Genomic DNA, 25,719 nt, shown 5'->3' with positions numbered 1-25,719 from the left:
TAACAAAATAAATAATATAAGCTAAGGGCTTGCTGACCTGTTTTTACCTTGTCTTATTCAAGCCCACACTAATAAGGTCCCTCGAACAAAGAGCCTTGAGAAACGCTTATGCTTAATTTGAGGTAGCGTTATCTGTATCCCAATTAGTATCGGTTAGTTTCTGTCCGGAAAATAATTTAGTATCTTATCAATAGAGGTTCTACAACTAAGGTTACCTTCATTAAGTAAAAGTTCATTAGCATTGGCCAAATACCTGCTTTAATTATTTACTGTAGTGTATTTTACTTTTAACGGCACGTTTCATCCTTAATCTACACCAACATTATTTATTTATTTAAGACGTACAAAACAGGTTACAGCATTATAAAGAGGAAAGATTTTATTGTTTGTTTGTTTAAATTGAATAAGCTCCGAAACTACTGAAACGATTTGAAAATCTTCCACCAATAGAATACTACATAGGCGGTACGAAATTCGCCGGATCAGCTAGTTATTGTCATAAATGTGAAAGTTTGCGTAATATTGATAGATGGGTCATTGTTATTAATTCACGCACAAACTACTGAAAGGATTTTGATGAAACTTTTCAGTATTACAAAAACCATGTAGGCGATGCTGCATTAAGGTAGGTAGACAGATTTTTGATCTTTTAATTAACCACTATAGGTAGGTATGTAGGTATTTTCTTACCGTCTAGCCCCCGCCTAAGTCAGTTTTGGAGTAAAAAGCAATGTCACAAAATGGCTACCTCAGCCAGACTTTCTCTATCTATGCAAATTAAAACAATTTGAATTCGATTCAAATTCTGTAGAATAAAAACAAATGACTACCTATTTTCATTAATGCAGGATTTTTGAGATGGCTTCTTGAATTAATACTTAAAACCTTCGTACCTGCTCGTAATTATGAGTAAAATAAATGAAATTTTGAATATAAATCTATTCTATTTAAAAAAAATGTCAATTTTGATCCAGTTCTTAGATTCCCGAATTTTGCCCCAGCATTTCTCATATAATTCCAGAGAAAACACCTCGACATAAGACCAATTTTAAAACGAGCCTTTGTACGTGTCTCTTACGTATTCAAAAACTAAATTGCTTACTCCGACCAAATAAACGTTTAGATTTCATTACGCAACTGGACACACGTGTCCGGAAAACTGGCACGGAAATTTTTTCCACGTCCGGAACTTTCCAAACCGGTAGCTGAGTCAGGACAAAAGTAATTACAAACGTTAGTTCCGAGAGCAGTCGCGGGAGCGTCCATTCATTACTATGCTAATGCCGTTCCGGCACCGTCGAATGCCGGAATCGGAAAAAACCGGCTCGCCGCCCGGGAATAAACCGGACAGTTTATTTGGGTACCGCCGTAAGATGCTAATTAATTTCTTTATTTACCTCTGTTTCTCCCGGATTTGAATAAACAAGGCTTATCTGGCTGGGGATTTTATTGTGAGAGCGAATTGACTTTGATTTGGCTTTTCAGTGACTTTGCTCAGTAAAAACACTTGTTAAGTACATGGGACATTAAAAACTAAAATTGTGTTTGGCACTATCAAACTATACATTTATTACAACTTAAATTAATAGTAAGGAAGCATTTAGACAGAGTGGGTTATACATTTTTGCAAATAGAAACGCTTGATTTCGCGAAAAAGATTCGGTGATGGGAACTGCCTAATTTCATGAATTTTTTGTCAATATGTAGCGCATCACGGGACAACAGTGCAGGCGTGCTTTTTGTGTATTTTATTACAACCTTTCTTAAAATTGTAGCTGGCCACCAACAACATAAAAAGGTGATATTAAAAAAAGACCTCGTTTCGTTTCTGATTTTCAAAAATAGAACTGACCGGACCAGTATATTTTTTGTCAGGCACTCGCAATATCGTGTGACTCCTGAGGGCAACTGTCCGCGACGAGCTTATCCGCCATGCGAGACGGGGACGTGAGGAGCTTTGGAATATCAGGTATAGTCCGCATCAATTGATACTTGCTGTATTATTAACTAGCTTTTGCCAGCGCCTTCACCCGCGTGAAATTTAGTTTGACACAGATCCTCATAAATTATAGCCTATCTGTTATTCTGGGATATAAACAATAAGCTGTAAAGTTTCGTCAAAATCCGTTCGGTAGTTTTTTCGTGAAAGAGTAACATGTTCACATCCAGACATCCATACAAACTTTTGCATTTATAATATTAGTAATATTAGCTGTGCCCTGCGGTGTTATCCGCGTTTAAAACTTAGCCTATACGTTAATCCAGGTTGTCAGCTAACTCCATACCAAATTTTATTAAAATCGCTCCAGTTTATATGGTTTTAAACTTTCATGGTCACTAACATAATAATTTATCATTGACGGGATTGCTACTATGTACCTTAATTTCGAGTTTCCTATATTTTGGCACTGTTGCAAGCGCCATGGTAACTGAGGAAACTGGCGGGTGAGATGTTATGTAATCGTTCCAGATGTTTAGACGTGAAGTAGTAACATACATACACACTCACACCCCCACAAACTTTCGCCTTTAAAATATTAAGTGTGATTAGGGTTGTCGATGTGAAAAAATATAAATACATCGAAATAAAATAATGACTATCGTTAAATTTTATTAATGCAGACTGTACCTAGCAACTAAGATAGTAGAAGTCACGTGCTAAGACCTAGAGATGAAGTTTCAAGTTTCAAAAACAAGACATTTTAGGTACTTTGTATACAGTGCATTTTAAGTGAAAAGTCAATATATTGTTGCCAAAAAATTGATAATTTTGAAAGGAAAATAAAAAAAATCGTGGTGCGAAACGGATTAACAAAACTGATATGCAACTTGTCTTAATACAAGTATCAACTATCAATGCGTCGAGTAGATATATCGTATCAGTATTAGTATTATCGTAACAAAAAAAACATACCGTCAAATTGAGAACAGAGTTGGTGAAAAACCCCTTTTTATGAAGTCGGTTAAAAACAGGAATGCCTGTTATAATATTTTAGAACGTTGAGCTTCATATTTTCTCTAAAATATTTCAAAGGAAAATAGACGATCGTTATTGCTCTCAACATTTTTTGCGAACTAAAATCCCTTGAAATGAGAAATATTTTTCCGTTAAACTGAAAAAGTAAAGGCTCAGTAAATTAGGTACTTGGCCCTGTCAGAATCCCTTAGCACTAAGTACGTAACCCTTTGAAGTATTTCTTTATTAAAATACCTTACCGCAGACAAAAATGTCTGGCGTATACGAATACTTTTGGTGAGCGCGTTTTTATGATTTGAAAGAAAGAAAGAAAGAAAGAAAGAAAAAATATTTATTTGGTATCAAAGATATTACAATACAGATCAACAAAAGAGCAAAAAAAAAAGTGAATTATTTGTACCAAATTGGTCTCTGCTCAGTATGAGGCCATAACGTACTCGGGAGCACGTTACGGCCACTGGTATTCTGCAGACACCATGAGAGAGGGGCACGTGGCCCACAGCGAACGTTACAACTCACAACATAACAAATAAAGAAAAGAGAAGAAAAGAAAATAAGTAGGTACATTATTTTCTGCTATTGTGCAATTTTGTGCTATTGAGCTATTTTGTGCTATTGAGCACCTTATAAATGAATATGAATATAATATGTATAAGTATACATAAATATGAGAGAATAAGATATAAATATTATGTATGTAAAATCATATAGCTATAATGTAGGTACTATCTATGAATGTCGGTTTACGTTCAGGTACTTCAGATATTCTTTTGTATGGTTAACAGATGTAACTTGTATTTTACTTTGAAGTCTCTGACTGTTTCACAATTACGTATTGGTGGAGGAATGTTGTTCCAACATTTTGTTGCCAAGTACCTGAAGCTGCCACGAAAAGCGGCAGTTTTGTAAGGAGGACATATCAATCTATCCGTAATGCGTGATTGGCGTTGCGTGAATTTTAATTTGTTGAACAGATAGGGAGGACTCTCGTGATTAATCACTCCAAAGAGAAGACTCGCAAAATGCATCACTCGCCGTGACTCCATGTTAAGGAGGTCACTTCTATTTAAATATGGGGTCACGTGTGCTCTGCGAGGGATGGAGAAACAGTATCTAGCACACGAATTCTGCACGCGTTGAATCAACTTCTTAGTACGACCAAGCAGGCAACCACCAATTACTGTGTCCGCGTAATTTAATTTTGATAAAATCAGAGTCTCACATAGCCGAACTCTCAATCCCTCACTCAAAAACTGTCTAACCTGATACAAAACCTTCAACCTATAGTAGCATTGTTTTACCGTATTGTGTACATGTGATTCGAAATGTAAATTACCATCTATTTGTACACCTAAATTTCGGGCCTCACTTACTTGTTCAATTTTGCTATTTTGTAATTCAATTTTAGGATTGTAAGATTCTATTATTTTAATTTGTGTTTTCGTACCTACAATAATAAATTTAGTCTTAGCTGGGTTTAAAACAAGACCATTTGAATCTGACCAACTCGCAATTCGTTCCAAGTCATTGTTAATGCGGTTTATGGATAAAATTGTTTCAGCGGGCTTAAATGTTAGATAGATTTGCATATCATCAGCAAACAGGTGATGTTCACAGTCTATAACACAATTTGGCAAATCGGCAGTATAAAGAATAAAAAGAATCGGTCCCAGGATAGAACCTTGTGGTACACCTTGGTGTACCAAAGAATTAGCTGAGAGTGTTTTTGTACCATTAGGTAAACATACCTCTACCCTTTGCGAGCGACCTAATAAATAACTTGCAAACCATTTTAGTGTTAAGTGGTCGAAACCGTAGTAGATGAGTTTAGCCAAAAGTAGAGATGTATTGATAGTGTCAAATGCGCGAGAGTAATCAAGCAAGACTAACACCGCACCCTCCCCCACATCTCGCCCCGCCAGTAGATCATCTATCACATCCAAGAGTGCTGTTGTAGTACTTCTTCCCCTCCTAAAACCAGACTGCTTCTGAGGTAGAATATTATTGTTAGAAAGGTATTCTGTTATTTGCTGACACACTACTTTTTCTACTATTTTGGACATAAAGGGCAAAATGCTAATCGGTCTTAAGTCCTTCAATTCAGTGGGATGGCTAGTCTTAGGGATTGGTTTTATTATAGACTCTTTCCATATTTCAGGAAAAGTACCAGTGCTGATCGACATGTTCACGATAGCAGTGATAACACTGAGTGACTGCGGAAGTGTTAATAGAACCATATTCAAAGAAATTTCATCTATGCCTTGGGCGTTGGTTGTGATATTCCTAATAATTTTAAAAATAGTTGTTTCATCGACAGGTTTCAAACTAAACTTGCTATGACCAAAGCGATTAAAACAGAAGTACGTTAGTTGTGAGATGCTAATATTATCTTTATGGCTAGGGAGTGCAAGGAAATGTTTGTTAATGTCGTCGGGATTATTCATATTATCTGGTAAGTCTGTATTTTTTTTATTGAAGTCAACAATATTTTGTTTAAGGTTTTTCCAAAGTGTACGAGGATCATTGACATTTTTATTTATAAATTGCTGAAAGTAAGCAGTTTTTTCATTGTGGAGTGCTAACGAAACAATATGCTTTAATTCTTTGTAGTATTTTTTGTGATTTTCCAATTTTGTGCGACGACTTTTGGCATGTGCATCATCTCTCAGTCTCATCATGATTTTTATAGTTTCTGTTATCCAAGGATAACTTTGTTCTCTAACATATGACTTCTTAATGGGAGCATGGTTATCATATAATTTTTTTAGAAGAGCGTTGAAGGCAATAACTGAGTCATTTACGTCATGAGAGAGTGCACTGTCCCATGGTATATTTTCTAAATCTTTGTTGAATTGGTCAATGTTGATATCTTTTAACGGTCTGTAGATTATCCAACGTGGTGTCATTTTAGGCTTCTTTATATTTATCTCAAAAGATATAAACGCATGACCGCTGAGTTCCCGTATATGATCAACCGTGACTTTGACAACTTTGCTGCTGCTGCAAACAAGATCTAACAACGTTTCTGAATGGTCGGTAAAGTGAGTCGGCTCTGTTACATACTGTTTGAGATTCATGCAATCAAGGAACTGGTGAAGTTTTTTAGTGCTTGGATCATCTGGTTTTAGCAAGTCTATATTAAAATCTCCCATCAAGACAATATGATCGTGTACCGAGAATGCACTAATGGACTCTGTCAACGCGTCAATAAATGTATCAACACATAACCATGGTGGACGGTAAGCAGTGCCTACAGCAAGTTTAAGGCCATTTAATTTGAGACTAATCCACATTTGTTCAACTGACAAGGAAGCCGGATGATCAAGCAGTCGCGCGTAAATTCCTCGTTTCAGGTAAAATCCAACGCCACCACCGCGAGAACGAACTCCGGGCGGGCGCGGCACGTGGCGGAACCGGTAGCCTGGCGGCGATGGCGCGCACGCCTCCCCGCCCGCCCGCAGCCAGGTCTCGTTGATAGCGACGATGTCTGCTGCGTGGCGCTGCATAGCGACCAAAAACTCATCGTGGCGAGTACAGAGCGAGCCGGGGTTCAAAAATCCTACCAATAGATTTTTATTTTTTACAAATTGTATGACGAAAGTATGTGATATTTGTACGTACTTACAATTACCCAAATATTGTTTCAGTACAGTGATATGGCGTAGGTTTAATTTATCCGGTTTTTGATTACATAAGTTTCTTTTATGGTAAAATTTGCCATGGGAGATATGTGGTAAACATACAAGTTCTTGTGGTCTAAATACGCAGTATAAAGTCGTGGTACGTAGTAATAATAATGTATAGAAAATTACAAAGTCTACCTGAATAGGTTTTGTGAATAATTTCTGGTTTTTTGCTACTAAATGTAAAATAAAAGTAGCTGGAAGCCGCTGGACGCAGGCCGCTACTAACCGGGCAACATGGAAAGCATTGGGGGAGGCCTATGTACAGCAGTGGACGGTCCTATGGCTGAGATGATGATGATGATGATGAAGTGTAAAACAGAATGGATTGTATCATATTTACTGTTATCCCTGAAACAAAATTACGTATTATGTAAATTGACTCGAGGATATAATGGGAATATTAGTTATGGGAAATAAGGTATTCGAAGCGCACATATTTTGAGGCGTACCTAATGAAGCGCACCTAAAATATTTCTCGAAGCGCACCTATTTTTACTAATATAAAGATTTTGAACTGTATGTCTATTAAGACAGAGAAAAAGTACCAGGACTACATAACATTAGGTGCGCTTCAAAATGGGCGCTTCGAGAATACTAGTCAATATTTTTTTTACTTAGAAGACATAGAATCACTATAGTAATAATTATCTCATAAAAATATCCTAGGTTTTAATTGAAGCAAACAAAACTAATTTAACCGTAACGTCACTAGCTAACTTAAAAACAAGACAGACTCAGCCTTTACCTCTAAAATGACACATTACATAGTTTGGCAACTTTGCTAACTTTGTCCAAATATCCAAGACATTGGCGTCCAACTTTCTAGACGTAAATGGCCAGGAAAAACTAAATAACCAACACCAATTACTTGGTCCAAATACTGAAGGTGAGATAGATTACAAGTTGCGAACTATCCAATTCGCTCGCTTTGATCCCCAGTTTCTGTGGATAATACCTTTTAAGATATAAATGGGGATTTGTCAAAGTTTGATATTTTGTTATTAATTAACCCCAGTATAATCTAGTAACTAGTATAATATTTATTCATAACAAAATAAGGAATTCATATTTGGATTCATAAGTGGAAATCCTTGGGGAACGCCTTTGTCCAGCAGTGGACGTAATTTGGCTGAAACGAACGAGCAAACAACTTTAATAATACTACAAATATTATAAATGCGAAAGTTTGGATGTCTGTCTGGATGTTTGTTACTCTTTCACGCAAAAACTACTAAACCGATTTTGTTGAAACTTTACAGTATTATTGTTTGTATCCCAGATTAACATAATAGGCTATAATTTATGCCGATCTGTGACACTAACGCGGGTGAAGCCGCAGGCAAAAGCTAGTTCATAATAAAATGGAAGACGTAGCGTGGGCAGGCCCTCACTAGATGGACTGACGATTTGGTGAAGGTCACGGGAGGTGCCAGAATGCGGGCGGCGCCGAACCGGTCGTCGTGGAAATCCTTGGACGTGATTTGGCTGAAACACAAATTATTTGTTTACGTAAGTTAAATGGTTTGTCCCTTATTATTTTGAAAGAGATATCTTACCTAACCTTAGACCTTTTAAAGCCTTTTAATTCTTTTTAAATTAATTAGAAAATCTTTTTATCTGTACCTATTAGAATTTCGTACCTCGTAAGGTACAGGCGACAACACATCAAGCAAAACACTATAGTTTCTTATTCAGTTGTAATATGGTTGATTTCGCAACAAAAAAACAATTTCCTAATCATCTGTCGACTGTATAGAAAAACAAACGGAGCCTACAAAAACTCAGTTCAAACATTAAGGGTATTGTATTGTTAGAAGCAAATTATAAATTCAGGACAGAGAATTGCCTACAGCAAAAGCGTGGGTCTCCCGTTTCAATTCCACGAATTGGATTTTAAGGCTAATTCATAGGTAAAATAAACCAAATTCAACGTGGCAAAGCACCAAATGCTTTGAATGCCTGTGGATATAGCCGAAAGCTACGGAGAAGAAAAGAATATCTAATCAGCTCGTAGAATTTACTGTTGGAAGATAAATACCTACACTATAGATGTATAGAGAGATGCCAACTAATGCGCTGACTTCGAAACTCAGACACACAAAGTAATCAAAATATTATGTGCTCATTATCCACTGCGGTATAAGTACTCGACGTTCGAATGATCTTTAGTGTTACGCATGCAATGTAAACTGTTTACATTATGACGTCGCTGCTGTTATCATTGCTGTAACGAGCAATGTGTTCTATTTTTGGGCATATTGCTGCGACACCGGCCCCGCCCCCTTGTCACATCTCCCTTTAGTTTCTGTGATCTGTGACCTACACCTTCTCAGCTAGGGACTACGGAAGACATATCGACTTAGGTGACGTTTCATCCGAGGAAATTTCATCCGAGGATGAATATTGTCTCCTTTTTAAATTTTTAGGTGTCGAGTCAGCCGTAAAATATGAGATCTTCCGATGAAACGTCGCCGCGAAACCATGGCTTGGAAGTGTCAGATCATCCGATAAAATAATTAAATACTAATAAGGCGACCTAACAGAGGATATATAAGGGTCTGAGGATATAAATACGACGAGAACTACTAATTCGAGGAAAATTTTTCAGTAACAGCAGAAATGATCAACACTTCAGATTAATCACAGTTTTGGGGTACTTAACTTCAATAACCACTAACGACTGCCCCACTAAGCTGAAACTTCCTACAATATTACAGAAACCGGTATAAATCTCCATCCATCCCAAAAATGGGGCAATTCCCAAACTTTTCTCTTTATCAACGGATTAGTACGCACTCGATCGCTATTAATTCCTATGCCTGTTCACAACTCGAATTAAAGTAATTGCAACACCAGCTTAGCGAATTAAGAAATTTAATAGCTCCAATTATCTCGGATTTAAACTTTCAATGGCTAGGTGCATTGCTAATGAACAAAGTTCCAGGTAAAAGTGGGCCGTGAGGTTTTTATGTTGGCCGGAGAATTTGATATTAACTTTTTGCTGCCGTATGAATAAGCGTGAGCTGGATTCATTAACTTTATGCTATTTTTATAGGCTACAGGTTACAGGTTAAGTAAGACATACAGAAAAAAATTAATAAATACGATAGCCGAACGGTGAAGGGGTCGGACTAGCCGACTCGAATCCCGCTCGACTTTGTACTGAGCCCACTTCTAACACAAGCATAATAATTTTCGCTTAGGTCTAACGGGACTATAAGTAGTTTTGTGCAATACTAATTACTAATACCTATTCTTTATAAAAAAAAAAACACCTCTTCTTAGGCATCCAAACCATGAAAAGATGTTTAAAAAACCTTTAAAGAGATAAAAACAGAATTTGTGCCTTAACTACTCTTAAAACTAACTATAGACAATTACATTTGCATATCTGTCCAGTGACCTCCAGTGAAAGTTCTATTTGTAGCAAAGTAATCAGACTGAGTGTCTTACCCTCGCAATCCTCTCCTCAAGAATTGATAGAAATTCTGACGTTGTTCCCATAATGTAATTAAGTTTGGTAGGCTTGGGTACTTCCTAAATTCTCTATTGCGTAAAATTACGAATAGTCACGTTAGTTCCTTGTACTAAGTTAAAAATTATGCTTATCTTACGAGTGGGCTCACCACAATAGTCGAGAGTCAGCGGGGTTTGAGTGACATCAAGTGGCAGTAGGAGGGGAACATAGCTCGCAGAACTGATGGCCGCTGGGGCAGAAAACTACTCTAGTGGCGACCACGAGCCGGAAGACGTAGTGTCTGCCACACTACGTCTTCGCGCTAGGTGGACCGACGATCTGGTGAAGATCGCGGGAGATGCCGTGCAGGACCGGTCTTTGTGGAAATCCTTGGGGGAGGTCTTTGTCTAGCAATGGACGTCGGCTGAAACGAACGACAGCGGGGTTCGAACCCGCGTTTCTCGGATGACGTTGACGAGTCGGCCAGTCTGACCCCTTCACCCCTTCATGGCTATCGTGGCTTCAAACTTACTAAATTACCGAATGTATACTATCTATACTAATATTATAAATGCGAAAGTAACTCTGTCTGTCTGTCTGTCTCTCTTTCACGCCTAAACCACTGAACCGATTTTGATGAAATTTGGCATAGAGATCATTTGAGTCCCGGGAAAGGACATAGGATAGTTTTTATCCCGGTTTTTGAAACAGGGACGCGCGCGATAAAGTTTTTCTGTAACAGACAAAATTCCACGGGGGCGAAGCCGCGGGTGGAAAGCTAGTACCAAATAAATTGAGGGCTAATCTTACTTAACCTAATTCTATTATGTCAGAACTTGAACGTGATCACAATTCCTAAGTCGACATTACACCGTATTAATGTTACAAAAGATTTATATTGGAGTGCAAGAAAAATTTCACGAATCATTCTCTTCTAAACGGGGCCTTTGTAACGGGGCGCGCACGGTAACAACGGCTCATTTACTTTTTTGCGCTACTTGTAACGAATTTTGTAATTTTTTAAGGCAATAAATTTGATGTAGGTTCTTCGTGCTGGGTTAAAATGTTGGTCTAACGTAATACCTACCTATTCTTGCTTTTTATCTTAAAAATATGAGGCAAGTATAAAATTATCCCTATTGATATCAGTATGTACCAATTGACAAATTATTCTTTGTGAGCTGTCAACACTGTCATGTAGATTTTTTCAGAAATTGAAGAGTTTTTGGGGAAGGAAATCAAGCCTAACCTATCTAATACAAAGAAATATGAAATGTTTTAGCTTCCGTCACTCTTCGATAAAATATTTGGTTAAGTGATCTCTGCCTAGTAATATCACTAAAATATCATCTAAAGGACAGTGCCAATCCATGTATGGAAGTTGGACCAAGTGCTGCCCAGAATGAAACTATAGTGCATTTTGTTCCTCAGGCCAATACTAATCTGTAAACCGGAGCGCACTGATATCTATACCTGGAGTTAAGAGAAAAAAAGAGTTTTGTTTTGAATTATTTACATGCAAAATATCATCGATGTATACCTACTACGCATAAGATTTCGCGATTTTGGCATTAAATAACACTCGCTATGTTGAACTTAACCATACTGCATCCGTACACCTTACCTTAGTACGACTTCGACATTATTTATAAGCGATCAAGCGCTGTTGCAGTAGTTTGGTTAGTTGACCGAAATTAATTATTTCCAAAATGGAGCAAGAAGTTTTACCTTACAATAACTTCAATAATCGATTGTAATACACTAATAAATTGATTTTTCGCAAGGATAGAGAACTAAAACTTCTTGCTTCATTTTGGAAATAATGATTTCTGTCAACTAACCAAACTATTGCAACAGCGCTAGATCGCTTATAAAGAATGTCTAAATCGCACTAAAGTAAGGTGTACGGATGAAGTATGGTTAAGTTCAACATAGCGAGTGTTATTTAATGCCAAAATCACGAAATCTTATGCGTAGTACGTATATATCGATGATATTTTGTATGTAAATAATTCAAAACAAAACTCTTTTTTTCTCTTAACTCCAGGGATAGATTTCAGTGCGCTTCGGTTTACACATTAATATTGCCCTGAGGAACAAAATGCACTATGAGTTGATTCAGGGCAGCACTTGGTCCAGACCCTGGCACTATCCTTTAGAATATCTGATACGAAATTATTCACGATAACCTTTTTCTGATACGACTAAGAAAACACGTCATAACGCTGCCCAGCCAGACGGAAAGTCAAACAGCTGTTCGTTAAGGAAATTTATTATTATACAATATTATCATGACGACATCGGAAGAAAATTCTGAACGGTTATTTTATGAGATAGATGTTTCATTATTTTTTATAAAACATCTACAGCCTCTGTTTTAAGCGTAGTAAGTTTTTATAATAATGACACGGCAAGGTTCTGAAAATGAAGGTGACGTACTAGAAAACGGAGCGTAACACGTCTCATAAGATGGACAGCTGACCTTATGCAGGAAGGCGCTGGATGCAAGCTATTTCGTTCGTTCGTTTCAGCCAAATGACGTCCACTGCTTAAGAAAGGATCTAAAAATCATTGGGGCAGGTCTACCTATCTTCAGCTGGGGACGTCCAGATCCTGCTTGAAATGATGATGATGATGACGATAATATTGGTACTTTCGGAAAATTCGGCTTAGAATTTGGATAGATACTAAAAGCATAAATGTATGTCAGTTAACGTAAAACGCAGACGTTAATGTACCTATTTTGATGAATATTTGTATAATGATAGGAAGGCGCTGGATGCAGGCCGCTACCAACCGGGCGATGCGAAAGTCATTGGGGGAGGCCTATGTTCAGTAGTGGACGTCCTGTGGCATAAAATAATGATGATGATGAGATAGAACCACGCTCGCCAAGACGAAGAGGCGTCTCCACCACGCTCTTAAAAGCTCAATCTATTTTCTTTATAAGTATTTACAACCTCCAATTCTCTATCTATACAAAATCCGCGTATAAATATTCATAATCCACCTTGTACCTTCTTAGCATGCTGAAATGAATTTTCTTAAGGAAAAGACAAATTCCGATAGCGCAATCACCTTTTCATATTCATAACGTAAGAAAATTCATAAGACGTTGGACTGCAGTTTTTGAGATCCCGTCTTTTATAAGTTTACGTCGTTGCATCTAAGGTGAAAGGAATTTAAATAATAGAGTTTAAAGGGACTAGGAATATCAATAGATTCGTGGAACCGTTTTCAACCTAGTTTTGGTTCACTTTGTCTGGTCTTGACACGGTCAATGAAAACTTCACAGTTCAGGCTATTTCTATAAAAGAATGAGATAGATAGACTTTCGAAACGAGTAAAAAAATTCTTATGTAAAAAAATGTACTTTATGTTAAAAGCATTTTATAAAAGTCTTTAGATATTATGTGAAAGTACCTTTTGAGTTGATTAAATACTGCTCTGGCAAATTTAGTTTTTTTATTGACCTCTTATTCTTAAAAAAAATCAAACACCTTCTAAATTGAACTTTTCAACAAACGGCTTAAGGTTAAAAATTAGTTTCCTCAAACGATTGCTCAGTAAATGTTAACTCAGTTAAATGTGATAGGATATTTTAAGATCGAATAGATTTAATCTGTGGAAATCCAATTCCTCAACTTAAGAGGAAGCAAACCTAAAGCTAACGTTTATATTTTTTAAATCGCGTTTATGTCAGCAAAGGAATAAAACCAGAACGTTTTTCATTAATTTTCTACCGTTAACATGAAAATATTTAACTTTATAGTTCTGAAAAAGAAATGAATTTATTCGTTTATTAATAAAATTGTTAACCTTTACACCCGACGCCATACGATCGTGAGTTTGACTTTGAAAAATTTAGATAGAAGTAGAAGTAGTTTAAATTTTCTTTATAAGTATTTACTTACTTATAAAGAAAATTTAAACTTAACAAAAAACAGGAGAGTTACATATTTATTTTGACGTTCATAAGTGCAAAAAAAGAGGTCGAAAAAAAAATTTTTTTTTTCTCTTTCCAATAAAGAACATAAAATACTGAAACAAAAATCGATTCAAATGAAAAGATGTGGATACATTTTGTGTGTCAGAGTCCATTTCATTTTGCTCTAGCATCCTAAAGGACAATGACCAAAAATGTATGGAGTGTGGTCCAAATGTCCACCACTAATGAGACCTATGTAGTAAAATAGTCTACTAAATACTGATTCATTATAACCAAACCGCAATCAAAAATATGCTGTCAGTAAAAAGTTATGACTGAATGAAAAGTTTGTTTTTTACCTTTTCATCCGAAAAATGTTCTTGATATCATTCTATCCATTCCACATTTTGGACTAATCTACGCATATTATGTCATGTCGCATGTGGGGCGGGCTTATGGATGAGCTTTATTAAATATTATACTAGCTGTGCCTACGACTTTGTACGCGTGAAATAGTTTGAATAATATTTCCCATTTTTACAACATTTGTCTTTACTGCTCCGCCCCTATTGGTTGTAGGGTGATTTTATTTATCCCAAAACCACCCTTGATAAATGGGCTCTCCATAACAAAAATAATTTTTCAAATCGGACCAGTAGTTCCCCAGATTAGCGCGTAAACTACTACAATTTTTTAAAGTGTTATAACTTTTTACTGACAGCTTATTTTTTTTTTCGTCCCATACTGAAAGTTAATCTCTATTTAATGGACTATAAGCCAATATAGGTCTCATTAATGGTGGACATTTGGACCACTTTTGGTCATTGTCCTTTGCTGGCAGACAATGGCAATGACAATATTACGGCCTAATATTAGACTTTTTATGCTGTTTTATTACAATAAAACAGTTCAAGTCACATAATTTTTATTTTATCATCGCAATAAAAAACTCGAGCTTTATTATGTTATCGGAAGCATGAAGGCTGTAAAGCAAAAAGAGTTTTATATTGCTTTCACTCATACAAATGAAATGAAAGAGGATTAATTGCAAACGCATTTTGCCGGCCATTTGATCAGTCGGGAAAAAATGCATTCAATTCGTTGCAGATTCAGTATACTCGTAGAGCCGTAACTGACTTCAATAAAAATAACGTATTTGTAATTAAATAATATTGTATGTGTTATGAAAGGCAACTCTATCAACAATACAGAGCTCATACCACTGAAGGGGTTTTGTGCTGAATTCCACATGAAGATACATAAGTACTAAGAAGTCATCTTAAAAAGGATTTTTTTCCCAATTCACCCCATAAAAGGGATGAAAAGGGGGTTCAAAATTTAAAGAGAAGGACGCCGCAGGCGATAGTAAGAAATAATCATAAAGAATATCAATCCAATAAAGCCTGTTTTTAACTGTTGAAAAATATGATAGCTTCATGTTCCAGAAATAAGAGAATTCTAGTTTCAATGAGGGTTTTCGCCAAATGCTGCATGATTGGTGGATTTTGAGATAACTGTCAATGTCATGTCAAAAATAATCAATCATGCAGCATTTGGACCTCATGTCTACGTATTGCCATCTGGTGGATTTTTCAATTTACTGCCTGCTGTTTACGTTTAATAAAAAACATAATAACTTCTTTACATCCAATAAATTAACGTTACAAGTATTTTTTGACAGTAATCAGATTGCCTCAGCGACGAAATTTCGTTTGTCAGCTCTGAAAAATATAGGAAAATATTTTCTTGTAGACAAATCAAAGAGGAAACTAATTTGCCTTTCAACATCCAAAAGGTTTTTAGGGCCCCGAATAAAATTACCATTAGAAACTTCATTGGCAGATTTATTACCAATTATTTATGGTTTTACGAATATATTAGCACGTTATATTTTGTTTGATGTTGTAGTCAGAATATACCAGGGTATATTATCGTTGCCCTGTATGTATAAACTTTTATTTAAAGAATGTGTTTGTCCGGCGGCGCTTTAAGTTCAATCATCATGGTCTCAAAGCCATGAAAATTTTAATGATTCGTTAATACCACCAGTTACCAAACCAAGTTAGCTACTACGTCATCATCATCATCAAATCATTAAGTCTCACCGCCGCAGGAATACAACTCTATCTGATTTACCAGGGACAAGTGGAGAATTTGACCTACACTCTAGATAGGTCGGGGAACACAGGAAAAGTGGGGGTTAGAACATACAAATTAATAAATCCTTTTAAGTATCTAAATATCTACCATTTTGGATAAATTCTTCTTGCCAGTTGTGACCCCAGTTACATCCCACACGATGGCTCATGGCAACGAAGGATAAAAAGATAAAATCACACAAAATGTACATTATATTTTGTGGTTCCCGCCCGTACTATTATAATGTTCAAAATATTTCCCGTGAAAGTCATGCAGCCATGACCCGCTCAAAAAATACTCTCCACTTTCAGGAACGACCTCTATGTAATATGGAAAAAATGTTTTCAGTGTAGGGACACCATTATTATCATAAACTAAGGATAAAGAAAAGACATTTTAACCACTCTTAAGCTTCAACCACACCAACGCGTGCAGTTCGCCATCGCCGGCGCGATCATAGGCCAATGACAGGTCACGCGGACTCCAGCGATGGCGATCTGCACGCGTTGGTGTGGTTGAAGCTTTACACACTCACGCACTAATGCAGGTATTTCTTTGACGCGTCTTTCTCTTCTTTAATGTATGAATCATCATCATCATCAGTTTATTTAGATTCTACTACAGGAGGACGACCAAACATGCTTAATTTACCAAAAGAAAATGGAGGATTTATCCTATATTTTTAATTGGAAATGGGTATAATCATGTACTTTAAACCAACCCCTTACTTATACGAGTAAAGCGAAGTGAAGCGTAAGTAAGTAGCGGTTAGATGTTTTAATAATAAATAAGTTATCGAATCCATAGGTAAATGTAAATATTCGTGATAAACGACTTCCCTCTTGACTTAAAGACCAAAATAGTACCTCAAATCTCGCTATAGGTCAATATTTGTACGATGAACTAGCATTTTCCCATCATAAGAAAAAAGCCCTTGATTTAGACCTTCATCCATTGACATAAGAACCGCTTTATTCCCACCGCATCATGTTTATTTAGTTCGAAATGCGGTTCCCAAACCCACAAACAGAAAGCAGGAAAAACATTTATATTCGGCCGAAACTAAATTTGTATTACTATGTCCTAACCAAACAGAACGGCTTGTCGCCCTACTACAACCACTAGAGAAGAAGGCCTTTATTTATTGCCCACTTTATAGAAATACAAAGGGAGACAGACCTGTGGGTTTTATCGTAAGGACATAAGGTTTGAAATTGCGTGAGCCTTTTCAAACTTTTCTCACCCTTAGTTACAAAAGTTATAGTAGCAAACTTACGTTATAATATTTATCTTATATGGCCTTTACGGATTTGATTGTATTGAGACTATAAATCTTTCAGATTAGCATGCTTGGTAAAACATAACTTAAAGTCATATTATTTCAGAAGATTCCTTTCCCAGTAGAGTCTTTTGAGCGAAGGCTAGCTGTGTAAAAGCTCAGAAAAATTATAAGTATGCTTTTGACATAAACATATTATAGTTCCTATTCTCGAATAGTTACTTTTAGAACGTAGGTGCTCACTAAGACGGGATTTTTCAAAATTCAACCCAGCGGGTAAAAAGGGATCCACGGGTACAAAGTCGCGGGCGCCGCTAGTTACCTTTTTTTTTATCCACAACGAGGAAGCTCTTGGCCTGTATCTCACCTGATGCTAAGTGATGATCAGGCCGAAGGTGGAAGCGAGCTTCACCCGGAATCCTCAACCACGAAGGAACTGGCTATCTTACCTCTAACTGCCGAAACACAACAATGCTGTTAACATTGTTGTTATGGCGACAGACTTAGGTAAGATGGTGGTAGCTAGCCAGGCGGACTTAGAACAAGCCCTACCACCAATCAAACCGAACAGAAAAATCTGCCCCCACTGGGAATCAATCCCGGGACCTCTGCGTCTGAAGCAGGTGGTCTTACCACTATACCACAGAGGCATATTAATCGTGTCATCATAATAATCCGTTTCATAGTACGAGCCAAAGGTATTCGATTATCGAACGCAACTTAACCCTTAAAGTGAATTAGCTAATCCACACATTAAATTTAATCTGCGATAACCCGGTGCGTTGGCTAACCCGTTATCATCAAAATGACATATCGACGGGCTTCCGTATGGGATCTGCATGATCCGGGTGCCCTGATTATCAGATCAGTTAATGGTTAAGTTTTCACTTACTGTGAAACGGGTTGGGGGTGATAGATGTTTTTAGAGAACGTTTTAGCATAATATATCTTTCGTTTTGGAGTGCTAGCGGTTGATTGGTTTCGGAGCGTGGACTATTTCGATGGTTTGTAATTATCTGAACGTCCAAATTAAAGCCTATAGGCGAATATATTATGGGGCTTAAGAGGGTCGTGTGTCATATGAAAACGAGGTTAGATCCGTGCACGCACTTATCTAATTAAAATAATGAATTTGAAATTAAAATATGTACTAATATTCTTTAAAAAAAATAATTCTAAGCGTATCTGTATAACAAGTATTGTAATTTGACTGAAAATGAAAGACACAAATGTCAAAACATTATATTATTATGGATAAGAACGAACGTGACGTCATATTATTACACGCGCCAGTACCTATTATACTTAATGGGACGCTGCGTTAAGATAACGTTTTCATTGACGTCACGAGATTTCAAAAATCTGTATCTCAGGTAAGTATTGTTACAAATACTTATTAAAAATAAATACACTAGATTATTTTACAATCCCAAGGCTATAGAAATGTAAGAATTACTCCTACATTAAATAACAACCCCTAATACTCAATATTCGCAAACAGGTCCCTGAATCGGCGAAATATTCATAAAATGACCCCAATATTCTAGTATAATGACAGCTCGCACAATGGCAGCTTTGCGTTTAACCCTTTAAATACCTCCTTCAAAAATAATGTTCATGAATTATGTGTTTTGTATTTAATTTTATGTGTTTGTTTTTTCCCAACCCGTCTGGCCAACAACGTGGGGAGCGTAGGCCAATAAAAGTTTCAAGTCTTAACCCTAAAATACAAGTCAAAATAACCTAGAGGGAAAATTCGTAGTGATTAATGAAATGGAAGGTGATGTTTATTTTCCAATAAATAAAGACATAAAAGTTAACGAATTGGAAGAAAAACCTTCAAACTAGAAGCTTTATAAATTGTTGTGTGCTGTAAAAATCATGTCACAACATTCAGAACTTATTTAATTTTTTTATAAAAGTAAATGAGTAAAATACTTGAACGTAATAAAATAGCTTGTAATTTTATTTTGTAAATCCACATCCAATACCATAAATATTGATAAAGTAATGAAATACCTAGTCCATTTTCCAAGGAAAATACAATTAAAAATGCTAATCATATTATATTATTTCTTAACAGAATTATTCACGCCCGAAGAGTCTTTTACAAAAGATTTCAAATTAAAAATTCAAAGGAGGCTCCTAAAATTTGTAAATCATTGCGGGAGGATGTTTGATACAATTTTAATGATAATCCTCATAATCTCCTTTGGAATGGAAGGTTTTAAATAATTTACGATTGTATTTGAATGTTTTCAAAAAACGTAACATTCCTTTATGTTTTTGTACAACGACACAGGATTTGTTTAAACACTTTTATCAAAAATATCCTTTGATATTTAAATTTGATAACAACAAAAAATGTTTTTATTTATTTTGCATTTCTTTATTTTGAAATGGTTTCAATCTACTTAATTTTACCTATAAAAATTTTTGGTGATTGAGCATGAAAACGTTATTTTATTAGTTTTACCAAACTATCCTTTCCATAAAACAAATGCTGAACAATCCAAACTTACCGTGTTCAACCCACAAAAACACTGTCACATCACTAAAAGTCTTGTTACACCACACCAATAGTAATTTTCACAGCGGATTCGTTTATCTGAAACGATTTCTATGCTAATCTCAACCGATTTTACCGACCCAATTAATACCAGAATCACGTTGTACGTCAGAATTACGTTGAACGTCAATTTTCCGGAGCTAGAGCGGGTGAGAGACGCACGTGCTTCCCGCGCCACGTCTCGAGCGATACTGAAGTGAAGTATAGATAGACCACTGTAACCTGCAGTTTGTACGATTGTGCATTTTCACTGCTGCATTCTTTTCAGAACGTTTTTAAGGGTTCTACTGTTTTGAAGAGCCTTTTGTGGCTTGTGGGGGTTGGGTTTGTATTAAATTTGCGCTGCGCGGTTAATGTTTTGCGTTAAGTTAGGTTAGTGTTTTAAAAAGGGTTTTGATTTGACGCTAGCTTAATATCAGTAATGAAAGGACTTTGCTGATCTCAAACACATAGTTCCACTTGACTTTATGAGTAAGAAAATTGTACAGTTTCTATTGTTGTAGAATTAATGTACGAATAAACTTTGCACGAACACTTTAATCCGGTACCTACATGAACAATAACTAGAAAACGTTGACATGCTTTCGCAAGTCTATTATTACGATACAAAACAACGCCATACGCGAATTTACAAGGAAACAATTTTTGCTTTCAGTCGTAATGACGTGAGTAACGAGGAGTTCTTGTTGATAATAATATGACTTTTATATTATTTATACGGATCAAATAAAGCCGGGTCCAGATGGGTGTAATGTGTAATTTTTGTAATCCACAGTGTTATGTAACACGAATTCAACGTGTGGACGGCACTACGAGCTTTACATACTAACTAGCGGCCGCCCGCGACTTCTTACACGTGGATCCCATTTTATCCCCTTAGAGGTGGAGTTTCGTAAAATCCTTTCTTAGCGGATGCCTACGTCATAACATCTACCTGCATGCCAAACAGCCTGATCTGTCCAGTGGTTTGGGCTGTGCGTTGATAGATCACTATGTCAGTCAGTCAGTCATATATATGTTACAGGAAATGTATGAAATCCGTCATTGTGTACAATTCCTAGGAATTGTGTATAAGTCCTAAAATCACCAGGAAATGTGTGATGTAAATTATATTAGACACATTTCCTAGGAAATTCACACATTTCCTAAACAGCAATCGGAAATGTAATTAAGATTTCAATGAATACGCGTGGACATACGGTGCGAGGGGAGGATAGCATCATCCGATTACGCGAAGTCTCTATCGAATCGTCAAATTTTTTGCACGCCTAGTTGTCTATGGCACACAAATTATAAGCCTAAAATTTTTTTACACAAAATTATTTTTATTACACCACTTTTTTTTCTCCGAAACATAAATGGCGCTACCGCGCCGCGGCAGCTGTGTATGTGTAAGGTCACAAGTCTAACCTAACCGAGACTTTGGTATCCAGCTACAGTGTGCCTACCATGAGTTTACGTTAGGTGTGCTCGCTAGCGACTGCGTAAAAAAATGATATTTAAATGTATATTTACATATTGTGCAGCGCCCCTAGTGGCTACTTTCTAGAAATAAAATATTCATAGAATTTTTTGACGTATTCGCTAGCGAGCTCAACTAACGTAAACTCATGGTAGGCACACAGAAGTATTAAAACCTTCATGCCAATAAGTTTAACAAAAGAGATATTAAAATTAGGGATTTCCAATACTTCAACGTAATATGCGTGATGCCGAAAGAAAGGATGCCAATAGGCAAATATTTTTTTTGGTCAAAGTATAATAGTGCGAAAACAACTGTCAGGCTAAACAATAATAATTGTGAGTTAAAAGTACCTACCTATCGGCCAATGTGGTTTGGCTAAATGAAATTTTAGGCGTATCGAGGGGCACCCGATCACGCGACCGCGCTTGTGCCGCTTAGTTTTATACATTTCCTAATACAATATTGGAATTCTATAAAATTCCTAGGAAAAGTATACCTACATTTCCTAGGAATAGTATACAATTCCTAGAATTCATACATTTCCTGTAACATATACATATTTTTTTGTTTCTTTGAGTTATTCATATTTAGATTCCATTACATTACACGATACATTAAATTACACGTTACACTCGTCTGGAGTTCTGGACCAAGCTTAATTCAAATTAGCATAATAAATTTTCATACTCTTGAAAATTTGTCACTCTGGATATGGTCTGCGGTCAGGTCAAATGAACGCAGCCCGCGCCTGTCAGTTTGTGTTCCTTTCCCGTTAGAACGCATCAACAAAATGTAGGTATAGAGATTGACAATGTTGTTCAAACATCAAACGGGCTGCTTTCATTTGATCTGATAGATCACAGAAAGCTTCCAGTGTGGCAAATCCTTTGGTCTTATCGTTTGTTGCAGCCAAAGAATGTCCTCTGCTAGACAAAGGCCTCCCCCAAGGATTTCCACAACAATCGGTCCTGCGCTGCTCGCATCCAGGGCTTCTCGCGACCTTCACCAGGTCGTCATCATCATCATCATCATCAACAGCCCTTTATAGTTCACTGCTGGACTATGTAATGATCCTCCTCCACTATAGTGAAGGGTTTTGCCATAATCCCCACGCTTGACGTTGGGTTGGAGATCGCAGTTTAAAAGATTTATGTTTTTCAGAGAGCGCTGCTGCCCCGTTCTCTGTTTGATGTGTGTAGTCCCTAAGTCGCCTCTTACGACATCCGCGGGAAGAGTGGGGGTATGTGACAAAGGTATTCTACTCTGCCGTCACCACATGGTTGGCCTTCACCAGGTCGTCATGCAGTCCACAAAGTTGACACTTGCAGTCATTGCGTTTCTCGTTCCGTGGGGGCCATTTGAGAAACTTTTCTTTTCCAAAATAGTCGTATTTTTCCGTTTTAAAATAGTACGGTACATCAATCATCTATGTATTTAAGCAAGCATTTATTTTAACTACGCAGATGACAATGTGTTTAGCTTGTAGTGCTGTCATTACATTCAGAAATAAACAATACACAACTGACAATCCTATAAATTACCATCACTGTCAATGAGCCCGTTCATATTTCATAAAATGGAATCGCAAACTTTGGCCATAGTGGGGCGTATTAGCGAAAACGATTGACATTTTAAAATTAAAGTTATCCCAACATAAACATTTTTATTTAAAATGTTATTAAATGAATAGATAATGGCCCATTGTGAAAAAGCTATCAGATGTCATGTAGAGCCAAGCTTCGTTTGTTTTTTACTTCTTTTTACGACATACAATCATAGTTTGCAGCCAGGATGTTTTAATTAACTTCAATTGATAGGCTTCAATTGCTATCTCAACTTATTTCCTTTGTTTTATTTGTTTTTTACTTCTTTTTACGACGTCCAATCATAGATTCTGCAGCCAGGACGCTCTAATTTACTTCAATTGATAGCGTCCAATTGCTATCGCCATCACGTGACAGCCCCGCGGCAGATCTGCGATCCATCATCTTCAAACTCACGAGTTCTTAATGAAGTTAACCGGCAAAAACGGATAGGGCCATTCAAATTTTCATTACAAGCCGAAGGAGAACTCTTCAATTTTGATGGACTATCGATTATGGATTAACAGAACGTTTCGTTGTTGCACGGATGGATTTCAATCGGCAAGATGATGCTCGTTGTGGCAAACTTATAACGTTTTGCTTATTTTATTGGAGTTGGTTTATTTTTTGCTACATTAAGGACTGGAAATGGGGAAAATAATCACGCTTTTTTACACAGTCTAAAAACGAAACTGAAGATACTTTTAATTAAATTATACAGTCTAATTTTGTGAACGTGAAATTGTGAACTCCGTCAATTTTATAATAATTATTATAACGAGTGAGATTGTAAACTTAACGTGGGTTAGGTTAGATTAGATTGTAATTCCTCAGATTATAATCTGACGGAATTCCCAGTAACTTATACGGTCACACATATTCATTCTTTATTTTGATAAGAAGTTAGGGACTTCTATCGAGTAGGTAAACCACGATACATGGTGCGCCAGACTAAAATAAACGGCAAAAATTTTAATAACTAAGGGTGGGTTGCACCATCTTACTTTGACAGTAACTATGACGATAACAGGTGCTTTTTGTATGGAGTTTGACAGATTTTTGACGTTTGTCAAAGTTAAAGTAAGATGGTGCAACCCAGCCTAAATGTGTAGTTGAAAAGTGATAAGGCTTGCTTAGGTAGGTACGTCATACAATAATAACGAGATTGATCTGGAATTAAAAAGCTACCTTTTTAAGTAAATGTCACGAACAAAAACAAGATTTACGCTCGTATTCACAAACGATGCTTGCTTAAGGTAAGCAGCAAATTGAACGCATAGCGTTGAATAGAGTTCTGTGATTGGTTCATGTATCACCCTGTGCGTCCACGCACATTGTTAGACCTCATAGTAATGTTTGTGAATACGGGCGTCACTTATCTTCTTAGACTAAGTTGCACCACCTAACTTTGATCGTAACTATAACGATAACCGGTGATTTTTGTATGGAGTTTGACAGATTTTTGACGTTTGTCAAAGTAAAAGTAAGATGGTGCACCCAGCCTTTAGAAAATACGACCAAACGTCGACCTTTTCGTCTCAAAAACTAATTGTCCATACTCAAATAGTCTATTTTGTTGGAAATGTAATCGAATAACGCATGTCCATCTCAATTCGCATCTTGGGGTTGTGAGACGCGAACCGACGGAAAAGAATATTGGTAATTCCAAGCAATACCCTTAACATCTTGTCAATACCTTTGTCGGTTTATTTGCCGTAATTTTTCGGGAATTACGTGGGTAAATAGGAAGTGGGGAGGTGGGGAGATGGGAGATTTGTGTTTGGGTGGAATTGCTGTTGTGACGTTTACTCTATTGGGTAGTTGACACCAATCGACAAAGTTTTTATGAGCTATCAAAACAGCATTCTCCGAAAGTTTTGATATTATCAACGTATGACGGCATTTGTTCGCAAAATCTATGATTGGTGTACCAATACCAATTGTGTTAACCATCAATTTAAAATTTAAAACAGTCAATTTATGCCTTGAAACGCCTTCTAAAAAATATTATTATTATAGAAAGGGGACGTTTTGCATATTCATGCGAACGAATTTCATGCGAAACGACTACTAACCCAACAAAAAAGATCTGAAAAAACATAATGCGTCATAATGAGCATGTCATGTCTGACGTAAGCCGTAAATAAACTGTAAAGATCCACATTATCAATGAACGAAGGGTTCCATAGGGGTGCCTTGTGCGCGAATCTCCACAACTACCTTATCAAAGTGTCGCCAAGTTTCGTAATGCGGGTTCGTATGAACTCACCTGTTACGGAACATTCATATTATTACCTATATTTTACTTATCTAGCTTTTGTCCGCGGTTTCGCTCACGTTAAGCTTTGATACCAGTTTCATTCTTAGGAGTGAATTTTGGTAAATCCTTCCTTATCGGATGCTACGTCATAATAGCTATTATGCTACTATAGCTGACCTGACCTGATAAAGGTAGCAGGAACGCGCTGAATGCAGGCCACTACCAACCGTGTGATGTGGAAGTCATTGGGGGAGGCCTATGTTCAGTAGTGGACGTCCTGTGGCTGAAATGATGATGATGAATAGCTATTATCGATGCCAATCCGTTTAGTGTACGAGTTTAAGCAATATGTTAATTGACTAGTCAGTAGGTATGT

At 36.8% G+C, this 25,719-nt stretch overlaps 1 protein-coding gene across 1 annotated transcript in view; it reads right to left on the bottom strand.

Annotated features, from left to right (window-relative positions):
- Positions 1 to 20,205, bottom strand: part of LOC135083215 (uncharacterized) — a 156,080-nt gene extending 135,875 nt beyond the window's left edge. The window contains exon 1 of the mRNA XM_063977951.1: positions 19,989 to 20,205. The gene's annotated coding sequence lies outside the window, so the exon portion shown is untranslated. The remainder of the gene's footprint in view (positions 1 to 19,988) is intronic.
- Between the last annotated feature and the right edge of the window lie 5,514 nt (positions 20,206 to 25,719).

The sequence above is a fragment of the Ostrinia nubilalis genome, chromosome 23, assembly GCF_963855985.1.
Source record: "Ostrinia nubilalis chromosome 23, ilOstNubi1.1, whole genome shotgun sequence".
Taxonomy (NCBI): domain Eukaryota; kingdom Metazoa; phylum Arthropoda; class Insecta; order Lepidoptera; family Crambidae; genus Ostrinia; species Ostrinia nubilalis.
Note: the sequence above shows the minus strand (reverse complement) of the source record. Positions and strands in the feature narration are given on the sequence as shown.